Raw genomic sequence first — 27141 nt, 5'->3', positions numbered from 1 at the left:
TTTAGTGCTCTAAGTCAGTGGTCTCCAAAGTGAAGTGCGCACACCCTCAGGGATGCGCGAAGCTCTCCACTGGGGTGCGTGGGGCGCTAATTGTTTTTTAATTATATAAACATTTTAAATTTTCAAAAAATAAAATATAAATAAATTAATGTTTTCTAATAATTGTACTTTTTTTTTTAATGAAAATTCCAAACACGAGAGGTATTAGAGCCTATAGTACTTAAACCCATGCACGGTACTAAACTTAAATAGTTTAGTACCGTGCATGGGTTAGAGGTTGAGAAGATGAAAGAAGATATTTGTTGACATTAGACTTGAATTTCTGTAGACTGTAATTTTCAGGAAATACGCATGAAGGAAGGTTGTTTTTAAGGTACACAAGAAAATACATAAAAATCTTGTGTTTATGGTTAATTCACGAATTAATTCTAATTCTCACTATACTATCACAAAATGGATAAATGGCTTAAATAGGTCTCTTCAAAGAAACCTCGGATTGAATATGATACAGATAATGCTACTACCACAAATGACCAACAAGAAAATAGTGAGGCATACGTGGGAAGACATACGTCTTCCCACACGTATAGAAAGCATTGCTGAAGATTTAAAAAAACAACTACAGTAATAAAACTAGTTACTCTGTGTGGGAAATCTACTGTAGAGTTGGACGAAAGTACAGATGTTTCTTGTTAGAAACATCTGTTCTTTCATCCAACTCTACAGTAAACATGTCTCAGAATTTGGTATTTGTTAGATTCTGTTTTAGTAATGAAATACACGAAGACCTACTGTGAGCCATTAAAAGAGGTACTGGAGAAGATGTTCTCAACGGTAAATTACTTTTTCAATAAAAACAATATTTAACGGGGAACTGAGTATAACCGGTGACGCAGTGGCTGCTTTGGAATATTAAAAAAAAATTCAAGGGAACGGTTATTGAGGAATTTCACCACATGTGAAATTCATTCACTACATCATCCATAGGCAAGCTATTGCAGCAAAGACGTTGGAGCCAGAAGTACATAAAATGCTCCAAGATGTAATCAATGTGGTTAATTTTATAAAAGCAAGACCTTTAAATGGTAGGATCTTTACAATACTTTGTAATAAGATGGGGAGTAACCATAAATCTTTTGTACCACACAGAGGTTCACTGGTTATCTGAAAGTACTTTTTTTTTTTTTTTATGAAAACTCCAAACACGAGAGGTATTAAAACCTATGGTACATAGTACCGTGCATGGGTTGGAGGTTGAGAAGACGAAAGAAGATATTTGTTGACAATAGACTTGAACTTCTGTAGACTGTAATTTTTAAGAAATACGTATGAAGGAAGGTTGTTCCAGAAAACGGCAGTTGAATGAATAAACGAGGAAGATGAAAAGTTGGTTCTGTGAGTAAATGGATGTTGGCTGGTGGCGGCACGTGTTCGGACTGTTTTGAAAGAGAGAGCGGGAATTATAGAAGCCAATTCAGAAGAACAGTGCCCATGGAAGTATCTGTATAAAAGGCATGCAGCAGACACAGTACGTCTATGATACAGAGAGTGGAGAGATCCTGTTAGAGATAGTCATTAATTAACCTAACTGCCCTCTTCTGAATGGAATCTAGAAGCCTGAGAGAGGTTTTAGAGGCACCGCCCCAGATGTGGGAACAATATTCCATGGTAGGGCGGATTTGCGATTTGTGCAGAGTGAACAGCTGTTTGGAAGAAAGGTAATGCCGAGAGCGAAAGAGAAAACCAAGCTTTTTAAATGCAGAGGAAGCAATATTTGTAATGTGCTTGTGCAAAGAGAGATTAGAAGTCAGGGTAATCCCCAAAAGAGATATATCATCTTGCTTAGAAATCGGAGCGTCACGAAAGATAAGCATTGGAGTACAAAGATCCTTTTTGCGAGATATAAGACAGGACTGAATTTTAGAAGGATTGAAATCAACTAAATTGTCTTTGCTCCACTGGAGAATTACCTGGAGATCGGTATTTAAGGAATTGGTAGCAGATATTCTGGAAGTTGAAGCTGATTGAGCAGGACTAGGTTTCTCAAAGTGGAATGCAATGTGCTATCATCAGCAAAACTATGGATAGGATTTCCGGTCAATTGAAGAAGGTCATTAATATACAAGAAGAAAAGAGTGGGGGAAAGAACTGAACCTTGGAAGACACTAGCATTAGTGGAGAAGTTATAAGACCGAGAGCGATCTACCATCACCTTCAGTGAGCGGTCAGAGAGAAAACTGGATAATGAATTACAAAAAAACAGTTGGAAAACCATAAGATGGAAGCTTGTTTAGAAGACCTTTATGCCAAACACGATCCAAAGCCTTTGAGATGTCAAGAGGCAACTGCTTGTGTTTAGACTCCCAGATAACACAGCTTGTCTGGCATATATGAGAGAATATCTGCGACAGCCTCAAGGACTTGAAATAGTTGTGGAAATTCGTAACCTTGCAGACATTTTCGAAAAAAGTTTAACACACTTAATCTGTCCCTTCAAGGTAAACATGATGTATTGACAATGTGTGAGAAAGTAACTGCTTTTCGAAAGGAACTCGTGCTGTGGAGAGAGCATTTTTAAAAATGATGTTTGACAACGTTTCTATGTTTATGGAATTTTCTTGCCGAAAATGATACTAGTGTGTCACCCATAAAAACTATTGTACTTGCACCCTTACAAAAATTGAAAACAGAATTTTCTGACCTGTTTCGAAATCTTTCAAAGGAAGAATATCAATGGGCTTTGAAGACATTTGTTCTCCTGACTTCCAGCCATTTATCATTATTACAGATAATGACTTGTCCCAGATAAGTATATGACTCTACCTTTTCAATTACTGCTCCTTCAATCATTATATCCCTTTCTAGCATACTTTTTCACCATTACTTTTGTTTTAGCTATATTCATCTTTATTTCAAAATCCTTACTAACTCTGCATAACTGATTAAGATTTCCCTCTAATTCTTTGGAATCGTGGCTTATGACCACAATGTCATCTGCAAATCGTAAATTGTTTAGGTACTCTCCATTCACATTGACTTCTTCCTACGACCAGTCTAATCTTCTGAAAGCTTCCACAAGGGCAGCAGTAAACAACTTCGGAGATAAGTATAAGTAACTTCGGAGATATTGTGTGTCCTTGTCGAACTCCTTTCTCAATTTTAAATTTGCTACTGGCTTTGTCTAGTCTAACAAAGGAGGTAGCGTTCTCATATATTTTCTTCAAAATCATAATATATGGGGTATCTATGGCTTGTCTTTCCAGTGCCCGAAACATTGCCTTATGCTGTATGGAGTAAAATGCCTTTTCATAATCCACAAATGCCAGGCATAATGGTGTTTTATATTCATTTACTTTCTCCATTAGCTGTGATATTACGTGAAGGTGATCCATAGTTGAGAATCCTGTCCTAAAGCCAGCTTGCTCTTTCGGTTGATTCCCATCAAGTATTCTTTCTAATCTGTTAGTAATGACCCTTGTGAACAACTTGTAGATGTGGTATAACAAGCTAATTGGTCTATAATTTCCAATTTTTGATTTATCTCCTTTCTTATGCAGCAAACCTATGATTGCATTATTCCACTACTTAGGCATCACACCTTTTCTAATGCATTTTGTGAAGAGAGTCTTTGACAGTTTTTGTGTCGTGTCATGTCTCTTCTTCCCAATTTTAACAATTCTACAGTAACTTCATCTTCCCCCGGGGCTTTCTGATTCTTCATTTTTTTCAACGCATGTTCTACCTCATCAGGAAGGATATCGGGTATGTCGTATGTGTTATTACTTTGCGATCCATCTTCCCCACTGCTGGCATCATTCCCTCGCTCCTTGTATGATTCTCTATAGTAGTCTTCTGCTATTTGAATTATGCCTTCTCTGCTATTTATAAGTACACCATCGCTGTTATTCAGTTTCAGTATCATAATGTCTTTCTGTATTACTGCTTATGGCTGCTGATTTAAATCCTTAGTTTTCCTTTAATGCTTGTTCTACTTTTCTTGTGTTAAATCTTATGGCCTCTCTGAGTCTCTTTCTAATGGCTTTGCATAACTCAGTATACTTAATTTCTTGTCAATGTTTATCTTGCTCTTCATTTGTCGTCTTCGGTTCATCATGATAAATGTTTCTTGACAATTTTTTTCTTCTTTGGATTTCTGTTTCCCTATAGGTTTCTTGGGCTTTATCACTTTCAGAAAGATGTAATGTTCCTCGTCAATATCTTGGTCCTGAGCAGTCTGCAGAAGCTCAAACTTGTTCTTAAGTTCCAATACATCTGCTTTTTTTCCTCTTCTGTTATCTCAAAGGCCTTCGTATTATTTACTCGAGTCAGCTTTTTCCTTTCTTTTCTTTCTTCTATATCAAGTGTGCATCTTACCATTCTGTGATCACTTCCAACATTTACCTTGTTCAGAACAGTAACATCATTCACGATATACCTTCTGTTAGTGAGGATGAAGTCGATTTCATTAGTTGTTAAGTTTCATTAGTTAGTCTGTATACTCATTCCATACTTTTGAGATGGTTGCATTCGACACATCAGTAATTTCCTTCGTTTCTTCATTTGTGGCTCCTGCTAAACACTCCAACAATAACACCTTTATTAAAATCGGAAGGATCACCTCGCTCTCCATGACCGTATCAACTAACAAGCCCCAGGAAAGCTTACAGTATTTATCAGATACCAAGGAACTCTTGATCCTACCATGTGACAACTTACATTTGCATATCGTATGGTTATCTGTTAACGCCAATTCCAAAAGGTTCCTAATTTTTTGGCCAGTAAGCATAGTATCTATGTTTAAGATGTATGAATTGTCTTTGTGGCAGTCTGATACAAGTGGAATATCAACAACAATGTGTTCTTACGTCATATATTATTTGCTGTAACACTATTGTTTACATTCACCAAAAATTTGGTTTTCTGTGAAATTTTGAGTAAAAAAGACCACTGTTTCCTTCCGTAATTTATTACAGCCAACAGTTCACTAAAGTAATGAATTGTACCATTGTTGATTTAGAATATAAATAGGGCGCGTTGTTCATTAACACCTCAGTTTAGTCCGGACATCTTGATGTCACAGTCACTGATGAAGGGATCTCTTATTAGAAAATTATTTTCGGTAGTATTTTTTTTTTTTTTTTTTTTTTTTCCGTCGACACAAACCAAAGGCAAAGCAAAGTGCCTTTGGTTTCTGTGTTCCAAACCAAAGCCACTTTTTTAAAATAATTGTTACTCTGGTCATTACCAGAGATGACCAAAATCATCGTATTTTTTACATACCATTTGGAGTGGAGTGGCGTGGGGTATGTTGGGTGACATTTGGTTTCTCGAAATTAATATGTGCATTAGGCCTTAGATAGCTTTGAATGATTATAATATTTTCAATGAATGAACGATGTATTTATCATGGCGTCACCAAATAATGGGTTGGCGAATGCAGTTGATATTTGGGGTTGAAACTGTCTCCTGCTGCTCCGTTACTTGTGCTCTGCTAAAATATACATCTCTTCATTTGTTGCCAATGGCCGATTTTCCGACATTGCGATTCTAGCTGTACAGTTTGCACATATTTAAGGATTTTCATTGCTACTTCATTAAATGCCTCTTCCGATTATGGAAGGTCTCCGGCCTTTAGCGAGGTACAATTAAGAGCAAAGAGAAACTAAAGACAATCCTCGTGCTGCGGGTGGTTCGACGGGAGGGATTTTTAAATTGATTGAAACTAACTAATCAGAATAAAATGAATTAATTTTACTTTACGATGAACAGATCAAAGTGATATCTTTATTTTGTAAAATTTTGAAATCTGCTCTGTTTCTTTATTTTATATTTTTTTCATGCCATCAGAAAACTACTTCAATTTGGTTCAATTCTTCCGATAATGGAGAAAGATAATTTATGCCACAAATCTGTGCATGAGAATGGGAAAGAATTCTGTGATAATATAGAATCTTTGCAAATCAGAAACAAAAAGACGTCATTGAGTATTGAGTTCAGATATGGAGGCCGGAGAACTTGAAAAAAGATGGAAAGGAAAACCTTAAAGAGACTTGAAGAAAGATGGAAAGCGAAATCTTATTGGTAATGGATGCTAATCGACATTTATATAGCTTAAAACGTGAGGAAATCGCAAGTAGACATCTTAAGGGAGGTTCCGATGTGTGATTCTAACGTGGTATTTCATCATATTGAACCTGATCCGAATAAATTATTCAAGGATTGCATTCACCAAAACCCTGCCCAAAAATCAAAAAATTGATTTTTCGGTAGCGTGATTGCTCAAATGAATTGCCTTCACAGCACATACCATTTGGAGAGGAGTGGCGTGGGGTATGTTGGGTGACATTTGGTTTCCCGAAATTAATATGTGCATTAGGCCTTAGATAGCTTTGAATGATTATAATATTTTCAATGAATGAACGATTTATTTATCATGGCATTTTTAAAATAATGGGTTGGCGAATGCAGTCGATATTTGGGGTTGAAACTGTGTGCAGCTGCTCCGTTACTTATGCTCTGGTAATATACATTTCTTCATTTGTTGCGAACGGCCAATTTTCAGACATTGCGATTCTAGCCGATCGGAATGTACGTGTTTAAGGATTTTCATTGCTACTTCATTAAATGCCTCTTCCGATTATGGACGGTCTCCGGCCTTTAGCGAGGTACAATGAAGAGCAAAGAGAAACTAAAGACAATCCTCGTGCTGCGGGTGGTTCGACGGGAGGGATTTTTAAATAGCTTGAAACTAATCAGAAGAAAATGAATTAATTTTACTTTACGATGAACAGATTAAAGTGATATCTTTATTTTGTAAAATTTTGAAATATGCTGTTTCTTTATTTTGTATTTTTTTCATGGCTTCAGAAAACTACTTCAATTTGGTTCAATTCTTCCGATAATGGTGAAAGACAATTTATGCGACAAACCTGTGTATGAGAATGGGAAAGAATTCGGTGATAATATAGAAGAACCTTTGCAAATCAGAACCAAAAAGACGTCATTGAGTATTGAGTTCAGATATGGAGGCCGGAGCACTTGAAGAAAGATGGAAAGCAAAACCTTAAAGAGACTTGAAGAAACATGGAAAGAAAACCTTATTGGTAATAAATGAATTCACCAAATCCCTGCCCAAAAATCAAGAAATTGATATTTGGGTAGCGTGTTTTATATTTCTCAAATGAATTGCTTTCACAGCACATACCATTTGGAGAGGAGTGGCGTGGGGTATGTTGGGTGACATTTGGTTTCCCGAAATTAATATGTGCATTAGGCCTTAGATAGCTTTGAATGATTATAATATTTTCAATGAATGATCGATTTATTTATCATGGCATTCTTAAAATAATGGGTTGGCGAATGCAGTTGATATTTGGGGTTGAAACTGTGTGCAGCTGCTCCGTTACTTATGCTCTGGTAATATACATTTCTTCATTTGTTGCGAACGGCCAATTTTCAGACATTGTGATTCTAGCCGATCGGAATGCACGTGTTTAAGGATTTTCATTGCTACATCATTAAATGCCTCTTCCGATTATGGAAGGTCTCCAGCCTTTAGCGAGGTACAATGAAGAGCAAAGGGAAACTAAAGACAATCCTCGTGCTGCGGGTGGTTCGACGGGAGGGATTTTTAAATAGCTTGAAACTAATCAGAAGAAAATGAATTAATTTTACATTACGATGAAAAGATTAAAGTGATATCTTTATTTTGTAAAATTTTGAAATATGCTGTTTCTTTATTTTGTATTTTTTTTCATGCCTTGAGAAAACTACTTCAATTTGGTTCAATTCTTCCGATAATGGTGAAAGACAATTTATTCGAGAAACCTTGTGTATGAGAATGGGAAAGAATTCTGTGATAATATAGAATCTTTGCAAATCAGAAACAAAAAGACGTCATTGAGTATTGAGTTCAGATATTGAAGGCCGGAGCACTTGAAAAAAGATGGAAAGGAAAACCTTAGAGACTTGAAGAAAGATGGAAAGGAAAATCTTATTGGTAATGGATGCTAATCGACATTTATATACCTTAAAACGTGAGGACTTCGCAAGTAGACATCTTAAGGAGGTTCCGATGTGTGATTTTAACGTGGTATTTCAACATATTGAACCTGATCTGAATAAATTATTCAAGGATTGCATTCATCAAAACCCTGCCCAAAAAAAAAAAAAAAAATGATTTTTGGGTAGCGTGTTGTAGATTGCTCAAATGAATTGCTTTCACAACACATACCATTTGGAGAGGAGTGGCGTGGGGTATGTTGGGTGACATTTGGTTTCCCGAAATTAATATGTGCATTAGGCCTTAGATAGCTTTGAATGATTACAATATTTTCAATGAATGAACGATGTATTTATCATGGCATCATCAAATAATGGGTTGGCGAATGCAGTTGATATTTGGGGTTGACACTGTGTCCTGCTGCTCCGTTACTTGTGCTCTGGTAAAATATACATCTCTTTATTTGTTGCCAATGGCCGATTTTCAGACATTGCGATTCTACCTGTACAGTTTGCAAATATTTAAGGATTTTCATTGCTACTTCACTATATGCCTCTTCCGATTATGGGAGGTCTCCGGCCTTTAGCGAGGTACAATGAAGAGCAAAGGGAAACTAAAGACAATCCTCGTGCTGCGGGTGGTTCGACGGGAGGGATTTTTAAATGGATTGAAACTAATCATAACAAAATGAATTAATTTTACTTTACGATGAACAGATTAAAGTGATATCTTTATTTTGAAATCTGCTGATTCTTTATTTTGTATTTTTTTTCATTCCTTCAGAAAACTACTGCGATTTGGTTCAATTCTTCCGTTAATGGTGAAAGACAATTTATGCGACAAACCTGTGTATGGGAATGGGAAAGAATTCTGTGATAATATAGAACCTTTGCAAATCAGAAACAAAAAGACGTCATTGAGTATTGAGGTCAGATATGGAGGCCGCACTTGAAGAAAGACTTAAAGAGACTTGAAGAAAGAAGGAAAGGAAAACCTTATTGGTAATGGACGAATTCACCAAATCCCTGCCCAAAAATCAAGAAATTGATTTTTGGGTAGCGTGTTATAGATTGCTCAAATGAATTGCTTTCACAGCACATACCATTTGGAGAGGAGTGGCGTGGGGTATGTTGGGTGACATTTGGTTTCCCGAAATTAATATGTGCATTAGGCCTTAGATAGCTTTGAATGATTACAATATTTTCAATGAATGAACGTTGTATTTATAATGGCATCATCAAATAATGGGTTGGCGAATGCAGTTGATATTTGGGGTTGAAACTGTCTCCTGCTGCTCCGTTACTTGTGCTCTGCTAAAATATACATCTTTTCAGTTGTTGCCAATGGCCGATTTTCAGACATTGCGATTCTAGCTGTACAGTTTGCACATATTTAAGGATTTTCATTGCTACTTCATTATATGCCTCTTCCGATTATGGAAGGTCTCCGGCCTTTAGCGAGGTACAATGAAGAGCAAAGGTAAACTAAAGACAATCCTCGTGCTGCGGGTGGTTCGACGGGAGGGATTTTTAAATTGATTGAAACTAATCAGAATAAAATAAATTATTTTTGCTTTATTAAAGTGATGTCTTTATTTAGTAAAATTTTGAAATCTGCTCTGTTTCTTTCTTTGTAAATCAAATAAGTACATTTTAAACAGTCTGGATGCATGGGATATTTTAACAAATTGGAAATGCGTGAAGCCAATCGCCAAATACTTTGGCGATTGGCTTCACGTCATTTCCATGCAAGACGATTCTTTTTCGACAATTCATGTGACATTTTGGTGTACTGTAAGCTCTCCTTGGACTTCTTAGTCGACATGCTCTTGACACGGATTCCTCAAGGTGTCTGATGTAGGCAAGCACCAGATTTAGTTATCCTTCCATCAGGATAATTGTCAGCTGCTGTATTGTGGTAGGTTGTGAAGCTGAATTGCAGTTTTCAACATATGGACATGAAATAGTGGATGCATGGCTTCATGAGGTTCATAATCATAGCACACTTTCACTCTACCGTCGGTCCAAAAAAAGGGTAAATTGAGACTTATCAGACCACACGATCTCTTTCCACTGTTCCACAATCCGGTCTAGTCGAATCTTTCTATTTTTTACTGAAAGGAGTGGTTTTTTTTATGTAGACACATGACTATAAAATCCTCAACTCCTCCGCATAGTTCGGTTAGAAATGGGTCTTTCTCTGCCTAAATTGTTTGTCATTTGCTAAACACATCTGTTCTGACTCATAATTCGCTTTAAATTCTTACGATCTCGATCTTGGAGTGCCGACTTGCTTCCACATTTCTTTATGAAGGGTTGTATTCTCTTTTCGATTTCCACTCATTAACTTTTGAGATGGTTGCATTTTACACATTAGTGATTTCCTTTATTTTCTGAATTGTGGCTTCGGCTAAATGTCTCCAACAATAACTTTCTGAAAATTGTATGGATTACTTTTCCTAGTCCCTGACTCCGATTGAATAAGAAACTCCAGGAAAACGTATAGTATTTATTGAAATACAAGGAATTTATCATACCATGTGACAACTTAAATTTGCATACCCTACTTTTATCTGTTCACTTTAATTAAAAAGGCTTCTAATGTTTTGGCTAATGAGCGTATTCACCAACTGTGCTACCCATGAGGGCATGACAGTACGAGCAGTGTGATGTCTCGCATTGTCGTGATGCAGCATCCACCCACCTGTGCAGTTGTGGTCGTTTGCCACAAATATGATCCCGCAAAGTACACAGTACAGTTCTGTAGTAAGATCTCGTAACAGTCGTATGACGTGGTACTACTTGCTGTAATCCATTTCTTGAATTTCCAAACAGAGCTTTATTGCTTACTATCGGGGTAGAAATGATGAAGCCATGTCTTATCCGCCATTATCACCTTGTGCAGAACCTGACCAACTTCAGTAACCATCAGCTGCAGTTCCTGAAAAAACTTCCATGCAAACTTGCTGTTGCTCAGGTGTGAGTAGTCTTGGAACCCAACGAGCACAAACACGTCTAATGCAAATAGCATGGAGAATACCGTGCGTGCTTCTTTCCTACTGATATTCTCAACAACTCTGCCAGTTGCCTTACTGTTTTACGACGATCTTCTGTCACGATTACAGAAGTAGTGTTTATAGTTTGTGGTAACAGCAGTGGTTGGAGCTCCAGGACCGCCAATTTTTGAGATTAAATCACGTCCATCCTTAAAAAATCTAAACCACCTGTAAGCTGTGCTGTGGGGAAGCGTAGATTCACCATAAGTTTTTTTTTTTTTTTTAACATTTCTAACGGTTTAGTTGATGTTTTCTGGAGACAAACAAAATTTGAGAGCAGCATATGCTCTTCTCATGTCACGTCCATTGTTACCTAGGCGAAACTGGACAGGCATAAAATTGACTGACCACCTAGGTCACACCGTACGCACGCGTCAACTGCGCAGTTGATATGTGATACAGCTTGGTTTGATCTTAAACTCCGCAGTTCAGCTAGAAACAGCAAGCAGTACGATTGTTCGTGAAAAATTTATGATCATTCTTTATTGAACAGTCCTCGTAATTAAAATCGGACCATAGTGTGCATATGTTAGGGTCAGGTACTACTGGTGGTTTCCCACATCTGCACCATATGTATTCTGTGAAGAAATGCAGTACTACAGAAAATACCAGAGGTGTCGTATGTAGTATTGTGTTGGGCTCTGACATTTGGTCTACAAGACCAAATGTGGGGGTAACGTGGGGGTTGGCCCCCCACGTTACAGGCTATCCATTATTCTGTGGTTTGTCTCCGCCAGGGTCGCCTGAGCTTCCTGGACTAAAATCGGATCAATAGAAATTCAGCATACATATCATATAAGCTATTCAGTACCGTGTATTAAAACTGAAACACCGATTATTAAGTTTGATGCTGTGCACTGATTGAAGGAATGAATGAGAAATATGGCGGATGCACAGAAACGAAATGCCTTCAGTTCGCGAATAAAAGTCGTTGCTTTTTTGCTCATTTTTTCGTTATAAATCAGGAATTATTTGCTAACGCGCCTGAAATTAAACTTACCTTGTTATCATTTATAAAGGACCAAGATTTTTTAATTACTTTATTGGAACCGAATTTTAAACTATAAATGGAAAAAAATATATATATTTTCACTCTTAAAATTTTAAGCGTGTAACTTTCTTATTTTTAAATATTTGTTCAGCTGTAATATCTGCCGAAAGCAAATAAAACATCAATGCACACAGTGTGTTACATTTCGAGCGCATTAGCAAATGTCACACTGGAGCCACACGGAATATGCATTCATCTGCCCAAATGTATTTATGTTCTTGAATTGCATGGGTTCTCTGGTCCATTTGCCTGTTTGCTGGACAAAAATCTCCAGTTTCTGGGGGAGGGGACGTTGCTATTTATGCCTGCGACCGAATAACTTTGCCACGCAGTGAAAAAACCCATAAACGTTCCTCGCGTCATTGACGGGATTCGAACCCGGGCCTTATCCACGCGGTGTGGTAAGGACAGTGACGATGGCACCGTGCTACCTACCGAGCAGACGGCGCGTTAAAGCGTAACAATTCATGATTTAGCATTAGTAGAGGCATATGATGCAAGAAAGCAAGCTTATATGGTATTAGCGAAAAAAAAAAAAAAATCCCATTTCACCCATCCATTCACTCCGACTTTTGTCTAGTTCTGCCTTGAACTTATTTAAGTTGTTGACTTCCATTTGTTGTAGTGCAGGTTCATAGTTGTTTCAACTGCTAGCTAAAGGCGAATTTCCGCACATCTATTCTACAATAGTTTTTCCTCAATTTGAATTTGTCCCCTCAGGTGAGTAATCTCAGCAAGAGGAAGTCTCAATTAGCATTGAGCTTGCTCAAACCAATCAAGGCCTTATACACCTCAATCAGATCACGTGCAAGTTCCTAGTCCCAAGAAGCCGCAATTTTCAGAACGTGACCTTTCTTGGTAACACTAACGCTTTGTTCCACTCACCAATCTCGTTGCCCTTCTCTGTATCGTTCCAGCAGATCTACATCTTTCCTAAAATGAGCCCTCCAGATCTGTATATAGTACTCAAAGTTTGGCCTCTCCATTGCCTTATACAAGGGGGCAATCATCCCCTTATCCCTGCTAGCAAAATTTCTGTATATCATTGACAAGACACCATGAGTTACTCTTGCAGCCAGACTACACTGCTGAGAAAAATTCATATCTGAATGCAAAATAACCCCCAGGTCTCCTTTTCATTTTCTGCTACCCATGTGCAGTACTTTACATTTGTCAATGTTAAACTTTGGTTGCCACCTCTCAGCCCATCTACTCAACTTTTCCAGATCCTGTTGCAGTAGTGTACTATCATTAACAACGCTGCCAACCGTCGTATCGTCTGCAAACTTAGACATTAACCCTAATATACCTCTATCAATATCATTGATAAATACCGAAAACAACAATGGGCCTAACACCGGACCCTGGGGGACTCCACTAATAATATTAGTCCACGAAGAACAGTGTCCATTGATTACCACTTTGTCTTCTCCCAATCAACTATCCTTTTATCCATTGTAGCAACTTGCCCTTAATGCCATACTGCTCCAATCTGTGCAGTAGTCGTCCATGTGCCACAGTATCAAAAGCTTTCCTAAAATCCAAGTAAATGATATCAAAATTATTTTTGCATCCAATTCTTTTGTGACCACATCATAGTATCCAATCAAATTTGTTAGACAAGACTTCCCCTTAACAAAGGCATACTGTGTCTAAAACTATAACTGCAGTCTTGTCTAGATGATCCTGCATCGCTTCCTTAATTAGTGACTCCATTATTTTCCCTGGAATAGAAGTTAAACTAACAGGCCTGTAATTACTCGTGTCACCGTTTGTGCATTGGAGACACATTTGCACATCTCCAGTCCATGCGAACCTCCCCTGAGTCCACGGAAGTTTTCATAGTTACCCCAATTGCCTTTCTTATGTTCAATTTCAACAATTTCTTCTCCACTTTGCTCTGTTATTACAAAATCATTTAACTCCCTACCAGAGTTTGATAAGCTTCTCGCGTCCACTTCCCCACAGATCTCATGTGTGAATGTAGATGCAAAATACTCATTCACTTTATCAGCTAACTCAACAGGTTCATCAACAATTGAACCGCCCATGTCAAATGGCTCAATCTGATTCATCCCATTCCTTCTAGAGTTTACACAAGTAAGGTAGCCTTTACTGTTTTCTTTTGCATTGTTTGCCAAACATTTCTCGTAATCTGCCTTTGCTTGCATAATGTCCTTTGTGACTTGATTACAGATTATCCTATATCTAGCATAGGCATCAGTGTCTCCTGATACGTTAAATGCGTCCCATGCATTTCATTTTTTATCTCTGCCACGAGTCCCATTAGGCCATCTGACAACCATTTACGCCTAAACCTTGAACAGTATTTCTTATTTGGTATTAAAAGCCTAGTAGCTTCCAAGATTAATTCCTTGAATACTCCTCATTTAGAATTTGCTGTTGGTAACGTCATCAGTTGGTCCCACTGTATAGAATTTAAAAAATCTCTAAGACCACTGTAGTTACCTTTACATAAGCCTAAACCCTTCCCTTTATCCCTGGTGGTTGTCACCTCTTTCAGTAAATCTCACATCAGTACCCTGTGATCACTGCCACCTAGTGTTCCTTTATCTGCAGATTCTTAATGCATGAAGAATCACTGCTGATAATTACTCCCGCTGGTTGCCTCTCGAATATGCTGCTGTAGAAAATAAATCATCCAATAAATCCACAAAAGTCTCAGTCTGGCTAGTCTGTGAGTAACCAACAACAAGTTCCAGTCTATATCTGGGAAGTTAAAATCCCACGTTGTAAGACAATCTGATTTCTTGGCCGACTCTATTTTCCTGTACAGTTTTTCATTGTACGCATCGAAGTCATTAGGCTTATAACACTCCTACTCTCAATTTAATTTTTCCCGTGCTTATGTCACACCAAACTTACTCAACATTGCACTGTTCACCCATGTCAATACTGGATGCACTTCCTTTGATTTTATGTGTTTCTTAACTAACAGCATCACCCCTCCTCCCCTTCTATTCTGTCTATCCTTTCTGTACACATTGTACTCCCCAGATTCCAATTCTTTATTCATTGTCTCTGATGTCCCAACGACATCAGCCTTTGATGTCTTCACCAGCGCCTCAAATTCATCAAATTTATTTACTATACTCCTAGCATTGGTGTACATGTCTACATGCACCTATACTTACCCTTAGTTACCCTAACACAACCCATGTATTTACTTGTTCCATGATGACTCCCATCAGCCCTTAAAATCCAAAGTTTCCAGGCTGCTGCTCATTCCAATAGAAGCCGTGAAAGAATCACTTTTACCTCTGCCTGTGGCTACCGTTAAACTATTAATCTGTGAATCTTCCCCAAGGTAGCAGTTTTCCTACCCACCTAACACTGCCTCGATAGCATCAGCAAATATTCTTGCACCCTTTCTATTTAAGTATGTCCCATCCCTGTAAAAACAGTCTCTCCTGTTAACAACCACAGACCATGCTGAGGAAAATTCTACCCAGTGAGCCTTGCAGAATCTCTCCAGGGCCAAATCGATTGATAAGGCTCTCATCATATACTCCCTCCTATGACGTCTGGGCAGAATTGCAGACACTTTCAAATTTAACCCTATCTCGCGACTTTTTTTTTTAACATTGACCTGTGCTTGTTAAGTAAGTCTACAGATCTCCAACTCTTAATGTCAATAGTGCCAAGTGTACAACAATATCACTTTTTGTGCCCTTAAAAGATGATTTCTGCTCTACAACGTCATCAACTTTTGTCCCTGGTAGCCATTACCTGATTCTATTCCACCTATCCTTTTTTGCACAATATATTTCTCGTTTCCCAGACAATAGAATCAACGACAAAAACTAGCTCCTGGAACCAGCGCATTCTATCCTGAAGGTTGCCGCTGTGTTGCCTGATGATCAAGTGCAAGCTGTGGCATTGATGTAGGCAGCTGAGAGCTTGATGGATCCTCGAATTTAAGTCATTCGAGGTCATCACCCTTTTCTTCAATCTCTCGTAAAGGCCAATAACAATGCTGAGTTGGCGTCTAACTTCTTCACACTGCTTACATCGAGCATACACAAAGACATCCCCTTGGCAATATGATGTCCCGTTCTAGAACGCCCGCAAACATTTCACAAGTTGCACATTTTTTTAGACTGCGATGGGTTGCAGAATTTTCCCCCTTCTATATCCCCTGAGCGATAGCACTCCAGCTAAATAAATTTTGTTTATACTCCGGCACGACAACCAAGTCAGTAGAGTTTACAATAAATCGTCAATACAAATATTTATCGTATTTAGTAGTCACGGGCTTGAACCCCGGTCCAATCAAGGAACGCGTGCTATGCACTCTCGCTCTGACCACTCGGCTACGTCAGGCTACTCTGTGCACGTAGCATCGCTGCTCTAGTTTGGGGCATGATTTCCGTTTAAATATGATTTAATTAATTAACAATGAAAATGAATAAGATTAATAAATTTAATTGATTAATTTACTATACTATACAATACTATACTAAGCTACAATTAAAACCCTACTATTCTTCTGCGCTACTGGTTACACTACGATATTCCATCCAATAGCAGTACGAGTCTTTTATAACAAAAGCAAAGCGTAAAGCAACGACTTCTCTGCGCAAACCGAGAACATTTCTGTTCTGCGAAACCGCCACATTGCCCATTTAACCTGGGCATGCAACGAACATAATATCCAGAATTACAATTGATAGCATACGGATAGCACATGTGATATGTACGAAAAAAAAAAAGAAGTTAGTAATAATAATTTTTGGATTTCTATTGGTCTGCTTTCAGTGAAATTTTGGATGGTTTTATAAGTCTGTCAGAGAGATCTACATATAAAATTTCATGAAAATCGACGTACTGGAAGTCGAGTTATTATATGCAGATAGACAGACAAAGGGATAATTGTCAGTTTTCTATTCCGATTATAATTAAACTTTGAACTAGGCTTGACAAATCTTTCTAATAGATCCAAATATAAATTTTCATGAAAATCCATTCAATGGAAGTCTACTTATTACATGCGGACGGATGGACGGACATGGTGAAAACAATAGGCGTCTAAAATAGTTAGAAAGACTATAGCGTTGCAGGTGTGTTTCTACTCTATAACTGAAATGTCAAATTAACAGTTGATTTTATTCATTTATTCAAATGTACATGCACTGCAATATCGAAATATCAGTCTACGCAATGTAAAGCATATATTAATGCCTCATTGCCACGGCGTATACATAATAAATTACACAAATATTTCGATAAGAAAATGGTTTATTATTTTGCAAATAAAAACAAAACAAAATTAAGTTCTTTATAATAACAACTGTGAGATGGATGAAATGAAAGATATATTAATCTTCTGTAATGTATTCAGCTATTCAGCTCGCCATCAATTAATTTCATTATGGCTATTTTCACTCTTCGTTTCTGTTGAGCAGTCATACTACGTATATCTGGAAGTAAACTTTTAAAAAAATCCATATCTGGATCTGAATCTTCAGTGTAGTTCATGGGTTCAGATCTTCCTTGGCAGTACTCCATTGACGTTTTGTTTAATTGTTCATCAAGTATTAATGCATTGCCGGCTTTTCTCTTCCTTCCATAACTTTCAGTAGGTATTGCTAATGCTGATTGTTCACCATGATGTCCCTCTTCAGCTTGCTCACTATCTATTTGCGTTGCGACAAGTTCATCACCAATAATAAATTGAGAATCATCTTCCGAATCTAACTTTTTGAATGTCTCTATTAACATATCCCCTTGATGTTTTCTTGGTTTGGTGAAAGGTGTGAGGAATTCCATGACATCTGCAAGGTAGTATGGTTTCCTAAATCTTAATCCAGAACCAGTAGGACCTTTGTGTTTCAAGTAACGCAGGAAGGATGTTCGGAGGTTTCTCCAGCGTTCTTTGCAACTTGTCTCTGAAACAAGAAAGAATAAACATACATGTTTTTAACTATTCAATCGATGTCCCTTTATTACAAGATTGATTCAAATGAAATTTGCAAAAAGTGGCATGGTTCACTAAGCGTATTGCTTGACATTTAAATTCTTTAGACTGGCCTTGCAGCCATTCACATAGTATTATAGTGACAAAATGGCAAGAAATAAAGAAAGCTTATAAAGCATCATTGAAAAAAAAAAAAAAAAAAAACTTTCCCTCGTCACCTATCCATCCCCTTCAATAATATTTCTAGTTCTCTCTTGAATTTATACAAACTCCGCACTTCCACAACAACAGATGGTTGTTTGTTCCAACAATCAACCACCCGCTGGATGAAGACAGCCTTCAGCATCTATCCTGCAGCCATCCTTCCTCAATTCGAATATATGCGTGCTCATATGTTTAGTCTGAACAAGAGGAAGAATGGATCAGCACTAAAAACAAACTATTATTTTTAGGCCACCCAAATAATGAAATTCATCTTCCGTACTGTGTGTCTTATATCTGTTAATTGCGTGTGTTCTATGGTCGACTTATTTGTTTTGCTGGACGAAAAACCCCAGTTTCTGGGGGGAAAACCTTGCTATCTACGCCTGAGACCGACTGACTCAGCCACGGAGTGAAAAAAGCCCATTAAAGTTCCTCGCGTCATCGACGGGATTCGAACCCGGGCCTTTTCCACCCGGTGTGGAGACGACGGTTACGATACCACTGTGCTACCAGCGCAGACAGGGATCAGCACTAACTTGCTCAATCCATTCAAAGCATTAAGGCGCCTCCGTAGCCAGGTGGGCAGGAGCAGCAGTGGTAGCACGCACACGCTTCTTGATTAGAAGAGCGGGGTTCGAGTCCGTGACCACCAAATACGGAGGATGCGGAAAGGTCAGGGAATGACCGCCGCATATCCCTGGAGCAATATGGCCTTAGTTGCTAATGCTCCTAAAAACCAAATAACAAACAAAGCATTAAATACCTCAGTAAGAAATACCTCGCAAGTACCCTCGTAGGGAGCAGAGTTGGTAGGATTGTCGTCCTTTCAACACTGGGTGAGAAAAAAACAGAGTTCGAGTCCTGTGGATGATGTGAGGAATTTTTATGGGCCTTTTTCATAACGTGGCTGAGTTTGTCGGTCTCGGGGTCATATTAGCATTAGCAAGGGCATATAATGCAAGAAAACAAGCTTACACAGCATCAGACAAATAATAATAATTACAGTCCTACTTCACACATCCACTTGCTCTAAAAGTTTGTCCAGTTCTTCCTTGAATTTATTTAAGCTATCAACTTCCACAACAACAGATGGAATTTTGTTCCAACAATCAACTACCCGCGGGCTAAAGGCAAATTTCTGCGCATCTATTCTACAACTGGCTTTCCTGAATTTATGCCCCCCTCAGGTTTGTAATCTGAGCAAGAGGAAGAATTCCATCAGCATTGAGCCTGCTCAAACCATTCAAGGCGTTATACACCTCAATCATATCAACTCGCAGGTGCCTAGTCTCCAGACGCTGCAATTTGCAGAACTTAAGCCTTTCTTGGTAAGAGGATCCCTTCGTTCCTCTCACCAATCTTATTGCCTTTCTCTGCACTCATTCTAGCAACTCTACATCCTTCCAAAAATGAGGCCTTCAGATCTGTATGTAGTACTCAAGGTGCGGCCTGACCATTTTCTTATACAAAGGGATAATCACCTCCTTATCCCTGCTAGTAAAATTTCTGTATATCATTGACAAGACTGCTCTGGCAGCCTGTCTGGACTGCTCAGAAAACTTCATTCTGACTGAACAATTACCCCCAGGTCTTTTTCATTCTCTACCACCCTGAGTGTAGTACCGCACAGTTGATACGTTTCTCTGGGGTAACTTCTACCCATATGCAGTACTTTTGATTTTGTCAATGTTAAAATTCAGTTGTCACCTCTCAGCTCATGTGCTGAACTTTTCCAGATCTTGTTCACTAGTGTACTATCATTACTGCCATTAACATCCCTGCCAACCTTCGTATTGTCTGCAAACTTCGACATTAAACCTGATATACGTACCTTCATCAATATCATTGATAAATGCAGAAAGTCCTACTTCACCAGAAGTAAAGTCTTACTTCACTTCTGCTGAGCCCGAACTACCCCGAAATAACTTTGTCCCTTATTAAGAAGTTTAGTCTATAATATTTTAGTAAATTTGACAATTGTCTTCAATTTCCAGTCCATTATTGCTGGGTGGTTTAGTTTTTAGTGGGTTGATGTGCACCGCCTCCGCTTAGCTCTTCCTTTTGGCAGTGAGTAGATTACGGAAATTGAATACAGGATTATTTTTAAGAAACTCCTATATATTAACAATTTTAAACCATAATATCGTGTCAAATTTAGTTTTATATAATGTATTAATTTGATGTGAGCGTCGGGCCGAACAACCTCCTATAAAAAGGTATGAGTTAATCTCTATATTTTACAGATAGGCAGTATTATATAATACTGCCTAAGTTGCTGATGCACCTAAAATCCTACAAAAACAACCAATCAGCCCATCTGCCTAATTTTTCTACATCTTGTTGCATTAGCATACCTTGATTAAATTCATTAACCACCCTGCCAACGTTTGTATCATCTGCGAACTTAGATATGAAGTCAGATATGCCTTGATCAATATCATTAATAAATATATAAAATAACAATAGGCCTAATTAAACCCTGGTGGATTCCAGTAATAACAATAATCCATGAAGAGCTGTGTTCATTAATAACCGCTTTCTGTCTTCTCCCACTCAACTTTCTCTTTATTCGTAGCAGCAATTTACCTAAAGCACAATGCTCCAATTTATACAACAGTCTTTTATATGCAACAGTATCAAAGCTTTCCTGAAATCCAAGTATGTGATATCAAAATTATTTTTTCATTGTATCATAATATCCAATCTTATTGGTTAGACAAAATTTCCCCCTTAAAAAATACATGCTCTGGCTGCATTATAATTGTATTCCTGTCTAGATGATCCTGCATTACTTCTTTACCCATTGAGTCCATTATTTTCCCTGGAGCAGAATTGGTCTAACAGGTCTGTAATTATATCACCTTTTGTGAATGTATCCCATATATTCGCACATCTCCAATTCATAGGAGTGGATTGGATTCCTCCCTTGAATCCAAAAATGCTCTCATAATTATGGCTAAGGGTTTGCTTACTTCCTTTGTTACCTCTCTTAATATCGTTGGAGAGATCCTACCCACCTCGGGTTCCTTTTTTATGTCTAACTTCAACAATTTAACTTCCACTTTGCTCTTAGTTATCACAAAACATTTAGCTCCCTGTTAGAGTTTGATAAACTGACATCCCCTTTCCTATGGAATTCTTCATAAGTGAACGCAGAAGCAAAATACCTATTCGGTTTATCAGCAACCTGAGCACGATCAACAGTTAGACAACCGACAAGAAGTGGACCTGTAAGATGAAAAATCTTACACGTTAATATATTAGAAATGAGTGAGATTTATTTAAATTAAAGTTTAGGAAATAGCAAAATAGGACAGTAAACATTACTGGTCACAAATATTATTCTGGGTCACTCACAAGGATTAAAAATTAGACAAGGTTGAATTAGAGAAGGGAGCGGTAAGCTGTTAGCAATTAGAGGTACATTTCACTTCGCACCATGGTAAAGAACAAAGGGATGTAGACTGAACATTGTCGGACATTCCTTTTGATCCGGGGACACCTGGTGACATCGGTCAGGTAGTATTTTGCTTGGGTTAGCAATCACCTTGGCGTTTGACTGTCGGCGATCGCAGGTTAGAAGAGAGTGTAAACAAATCTGTTAAAAGCACTAACAAAGTGACGGCGAACTTCAAAGCAGTGGCAGCCTGGGAAATTTTGCAAATTTATTAAAATGAGCTCTAAAGGTACAGCTGAAGAAAAGTTAAAATGCACGAATAGGAGATAATGAAAGTGAATATAAAGGAAAAGATTGGTTAAAAGCTAGAAGAAGGGGGCGGTGCGTAATTGAGATGGACAAAAAAGGAATAACTGATGAAAACTGTCCTGTGCTGTACTGTACTGTCCTGTGCTGTACTGTACTGTCCTGTGCTGTGAGCTTCGGAGGAGTTTTTGTTGGTTTTGGTGAAGATGAGATCTGAAAAAAAAAAAAAAAAAAGTTAAGAAGTTAAGATGGAATAGTGAAGGATTAGATAAGTCTAGTGCAGTCGTAAGTTAAGAAAAGTTAGTGGAGTTCATAATAGAAAAGGACAGTCGAATAGCCCGTTATCGGAAGGCAAGTATGCAAACGACTGAAGTGTGTGAAGAAATAAACCTGTCCGTTATAGGAAAGTAGTGAAAGTGGCCAGCGTGAAAATAAGTAATGTAAGGAGAAAAATAAACCTAGGCGATCATCTGAAGGCAGTGATAAAGACAAGGCGCAGATAAATGAGCTGTGAAGATAGAATTGTAATTCCTAGTCCGCCAGAATAGCTGAACCGAAGTTAAGTAGCAATATCGAGGACGAGCCCATAAATTCCTAAAAGACACAGTGATGCCCTATCAAGACGTAGACCAGCCCATTGAGGAACGAAAGGCCCTACAAAAAGATCCTGTTCAGTATCAGAAGTAAGTGTTTAATTTAACATGAGTATTCGCTTGTAAATTATAGGACTCTAAACAAGGGTTAGGAATTATAAGAGGGACATTATAACATATATAATAAGAGATATGTACTTAAAAATGTGTAATTAAGATAAGGTTCTCTAGATAAAGGTAAAGAGATGGAGATTCATGGATGTGGAAAATTTTCTTGAGTAACATAAAGTAAGGTAACAGTTTTGGATGTGGGATAATTCAGAGGGCTTATAGAAAGAGTGTTATATATGTGATACACTGAACTGTCACAAGTTGACTAGTCAAAAGAGGTTGTTAGCATAACTTAGGGATTGAGATAAATATTGGATTTAAGAGATGAATGCTAATGTATTAGAAAAGATAAATAATCTAATTAGAAAGAGATTACCCTTAATGTTGCAAACAGAGAAATCTTATTGTTAAAAAGGGAAGATTGGAATGTGAGAGACAAGTCTGATCTATTAGAATAAAAAGTGATTTATTCAGAGAATGTTTTACTAAGTAATGTATAAAAGGAGTCGCATAAGAAAGATGTTGTTAGCCTTGTGATATAATGGAAGAAGTTGTACAAGAATATAACTAAACTTAACCAATGATTTTATGCTTGTACTGTAATAAAACAATACTAATTATAATATGTACTGGATCATTGAACAATTTCATTTATGTAAATATATGTAATAAAATCTTGTGTATATTTTAAACGAAGTCTTTGTTTAGTCATTTTGAACACTCAGCCTGTTCGAAGGGAATTAAATTAAGAAGTTCCATTGAATTTGGAATTCTCCTGTAAAGTAAGGTCAGATGTGTAAGTGGGGAAATTAAAATAAGGTGGGCAACAACTCATATAAGGGAATAAAATAAAAACAAAATAATTAATATAAATAAAAAAAAAATAATAATCATGTATTCCACCCCCCACAATTGGCGAAACGCCAGCCAGGAATAATTTCCATCATCGGAAGGCTGTGTTCAGGACGACAAAGCAATTTTAGTACAGTTGCTGAAACTGACAAAAATTCAGCTGGCGAGCCAGAAATTTAACAGTGGAATTTTGAGTAATTATTAAGTAAGCTAGTGTGGATTAAAAGAGGATTCCCGAATAGGGCGAAATTTATTTATAGAGGGGCAATTTGTAATGACTACAATCCAGTATATGATTAGCATTGATTGTTTAATTGAGGTTGATTAAATTTGAAGGTTTAAGTGAAGTGAAGTATTATTAATCGATTAATGGTAGTTGATTATTATTGATTAATAAATTGTAATTGATTATTGGTGATTGCTTGCTTAATAAGTATTGAGTGATTAATATGTTAATAAGTATTGAGTAATTAATTGAATATTGAGGATTGCTTAATTGTGGTTAATAAGTACTGAGGGATAAATTGTAGTTGATTATTGACGATTGCATAATGGTGGTTGATTACTGTTGATTGAAAAAAATGGGGTTGAATTAGCATTGATCATTTAATGAAGCTGATGAGTATGGATTGTTTAATTGGTTAGTCATAGTAGATTATTGTTTAATTGGAATAATCGATAAGATTTTATTTTTTGGAGGGTATATATTGTAACAATGCTATTAAGATCTCAGATGGCTACTAGTGAGAATAGAAACGAAAGGGAGGAATCCCTAGGGGCAAACTCCAGCATAGGAAATAGTTTAAACGGGTCCATAAAGCTAAGTAAGTATTTAAAAAACTTTAAAGGGGAACCATCAGAAAAAGTAGAAAAATTCTTAAAAAAATTACAAATAATCAAGGAAAACGAGGGACTGTCGGATTTAGAAATTGTTAGTATAGCTGAATACAAATTAGATGGTGTAGCACAAAAAAAATTTCAGGAAGCCACACAGATGTTAGAAATAGAAACCCTAGATCAGTTTATCGAAGTGATGAGGAAACTATTCTCAACTAGAAATACCTTTTTGGAAGGGATTAAACTATTAAACAATTGCGTACAGACAAGTCGCGAAAGCGTAGATGACTACTATAAAAGGTTTATGGAGGTAAAAATATCCACCGAAATATCTGAAGGTGAACGGGATGCGTTCGACAAAATCTTAATGGGACAGTTTTTGGAAGGTGTTTCAACTAAGTACCGTAAAGAAATATTACGCAAGAATCCAAAATCCTTAACACAAGCATTAGAACTTGCGGAAATAGAAGAAAAATTAGACGACCTTTACCGCGGGGGCACTAGAAGAGATATGAATACATTAATAATAGAAAGAGACACCGAGGAAGGTAAGGGAAAGGCTACAAAGGGGGATAAGAAATTAGACTATTTAGAAAAACAAATAGCAGGGATAGAAGTCAAATTAGAAAAACTATTAGAAGAATTTAAGAGCAAGAAAGACACAACTAACGATAGCGAAGGTTATGCCAATTGTCCGCAACAAAGGGAATCAGTAAATATGGGTATGTGGAAGGACCATAATAAGATAGAAAGACAAGAATGGAAGGGAACCAAGTGCTACATATGTGGGAAAGAAGGGCATTGGGCGAAACGCTGTAAGTACCGAAGCGATCAATCTAAGAGAGACCAATATTGTTACAGAAAGGATAGGGAGTGCTGGTACAGAGACAGATATCACGGAGACAGAAATGAACACTGCCAGCACAGGGACACAAATCAAGGGCAGCATATAAGCATAAATGCGCTGCATCTTAGACACTGGAAAAATAATTCCTGTGAAAAAGGGAGGAATAAATCAGGCAGCACAAGGAGGAAGTCACACACACATAGAAGTAAGTTTATGAATAAGGAACCAACAGTTTTGGCCACACAGGGACATAAATGGAATCATCAAAGTCAGGTGAAGTGTTATAGGTGTAGCAGATATGGGCATATAGCTAGATTTTGCTCAGCAAGAAGGGTACATCACAGAGATGAATACAAAACTGATGACCCAAGAAGGGAATGGAAACTGAAGAGGGGTCGATTCTATCCATGGCGATCAGCAAACCTAAAATCCAGGCCGGGTGAAAACGAAAGTAGATCCCATAGGATCGAAGTTGGTTATCAGATGAGAGAAAATGATGTTAAATGTAAGACACCGACTGCAGTGGTGGAAGCGAAAAGAAACATAAGGAAAGGCAATGCGAGGCAAATGCAAAGAACGAGTCAAAAGTTACCGCAAAGAAAAAAAGGTGTTGATAAAGTTCTGATTGCGCAGGAAGAATTAAGAAGATTAAGGAGAAAGAGAAGAATTAGAGAAAATGATGGAACAAGGCAACAGGCAGAAAACAAAATAGTGCATGTGGGAAGAATAGAACTAACAGAGAAGGTTAGTCAAAATTCAGGGCAAATGATATCTCAAAGGGAAGGGAGACTAGAAAATAAAAATAGCAAACCTCGAACGGAAGTAGCAAACCGCGGTAGAATCAAAGGACAGTGGAAAGAAGGACTTGAGAATCAAAGTGGAGAAAGGACGATTAAACTGAAAGAATCAAACAGACTCCAGCAATTATATTTAGTGGAAGGATTAATTGATGAGTACATAGGATGGGAGTAGTGTTAGGAAGTGCTAAATGTAAATTAGGATAGTTGTGTAAAAATGTATAGTGCTACTCATAAGCGAGATAGAGGGAGGTGTGTATATAAAAATAATAGGGATTTGTAAATAGATGTACAGTGGTTAAATTTGGAAAGTGTAAGGGAAGAGAAAAAATTTACACAGGTATAAATTTTTTTCGGAGGGCTGGTCGTATGTAAGATGAAAAATCTTACACGTTAATATATTAGAAATGAGTGAGATTTATTTAAATTAAAGTTTAGGAAATAGCAAAATAGGACAGTAAACATTACTGGTCACAAATATTATTCTGGGTCACTCACAAGGATTAAAAATTAGACAAGGTTGAATTAGAGAAGGGAGCGGTAAGCTGTTAGCAATTAGAGGTACATTTCACTTCGCACCATGGTAAAGAACAAAGGGATGTAGACTGAACATTGTCGGACATTCCTTTTGATCCGGGGACACCTGGTGACATCGGTCAGGTAGTATTTTGCTTGGGTTAGCAATCACCTTGGCGTTTGACTGTCGGCGATCGCAGGTTAGAAGAGAGTGTAAACAAATCTGTTAAAAGCACTAACAAAGTGACGGCGAACTTCAAAGCAGTGGCAGCCTGGGAAATTTTGCAAATTTATTAAAATGAGCTCTAAAGGTACAGCTGAAGAAAAGTTAAAATGCACGAATAGGAGATAATGAAAGTGAATATAAAGGAAAAGATTGGTTAAAAGCTAGAAGAAGGGGGCGGTGCGTAATTGAGATGGACAAAAAAGGAATAACTGATGAAAACTGTCCTGTGCTGTACTGTACTGTCCTGTGCTGTGCTATGCTGTGAGCTTCGGAGGAGTTTTTGTTGGTTTTGGTGAAGATGAGATCTGAAAAAAAAAAAAAAAAAGTTAAGAAGTTAAGATGGAATAGTGAAGGATTAGATAAGTCTAGTGCAGTCGTAAGTTAAGAAAAGTTAGTGGAGTTCATAATA

The 27141-nt window shown here is 37.5% G+C and overlaps 1 protein-coding gene across 1 annotated transcript in view; it reads left to right on the top strand.

Annotated features, from left to right (window-relative positions):
• The window catches only part of Coprox (oxygen-dependent coproporphyrinogen-III oxidase), a 151940-nt gene that overhangs the window by 26539 nt on the left and 98260 nt on the right, over window positions 1–27141 (top strand). The window lies entirely within an intron of this gene.

This window comes from Mastigoproctus giganteus, chromosome 8 (assembly GCF_048544385.1).
Source record: "Mastigoproctus giganteus isolate SK-2022 chromosome 8, ASM4854438v1, whole genome shotgun sequence".
Classification (NCBI taxonomy): domain Eukaryota; kingdom Metazoa; phylum Arthropoda; class Arachnida; order Uropygi; family Thelyphonidae; genus Mastigoproctus; species Mastigoproctus giganteus.
Note: the sequence above shows the minus strand (reverse complement) of the source record. Positions and strands in the feature narration are given on the sequence as shown.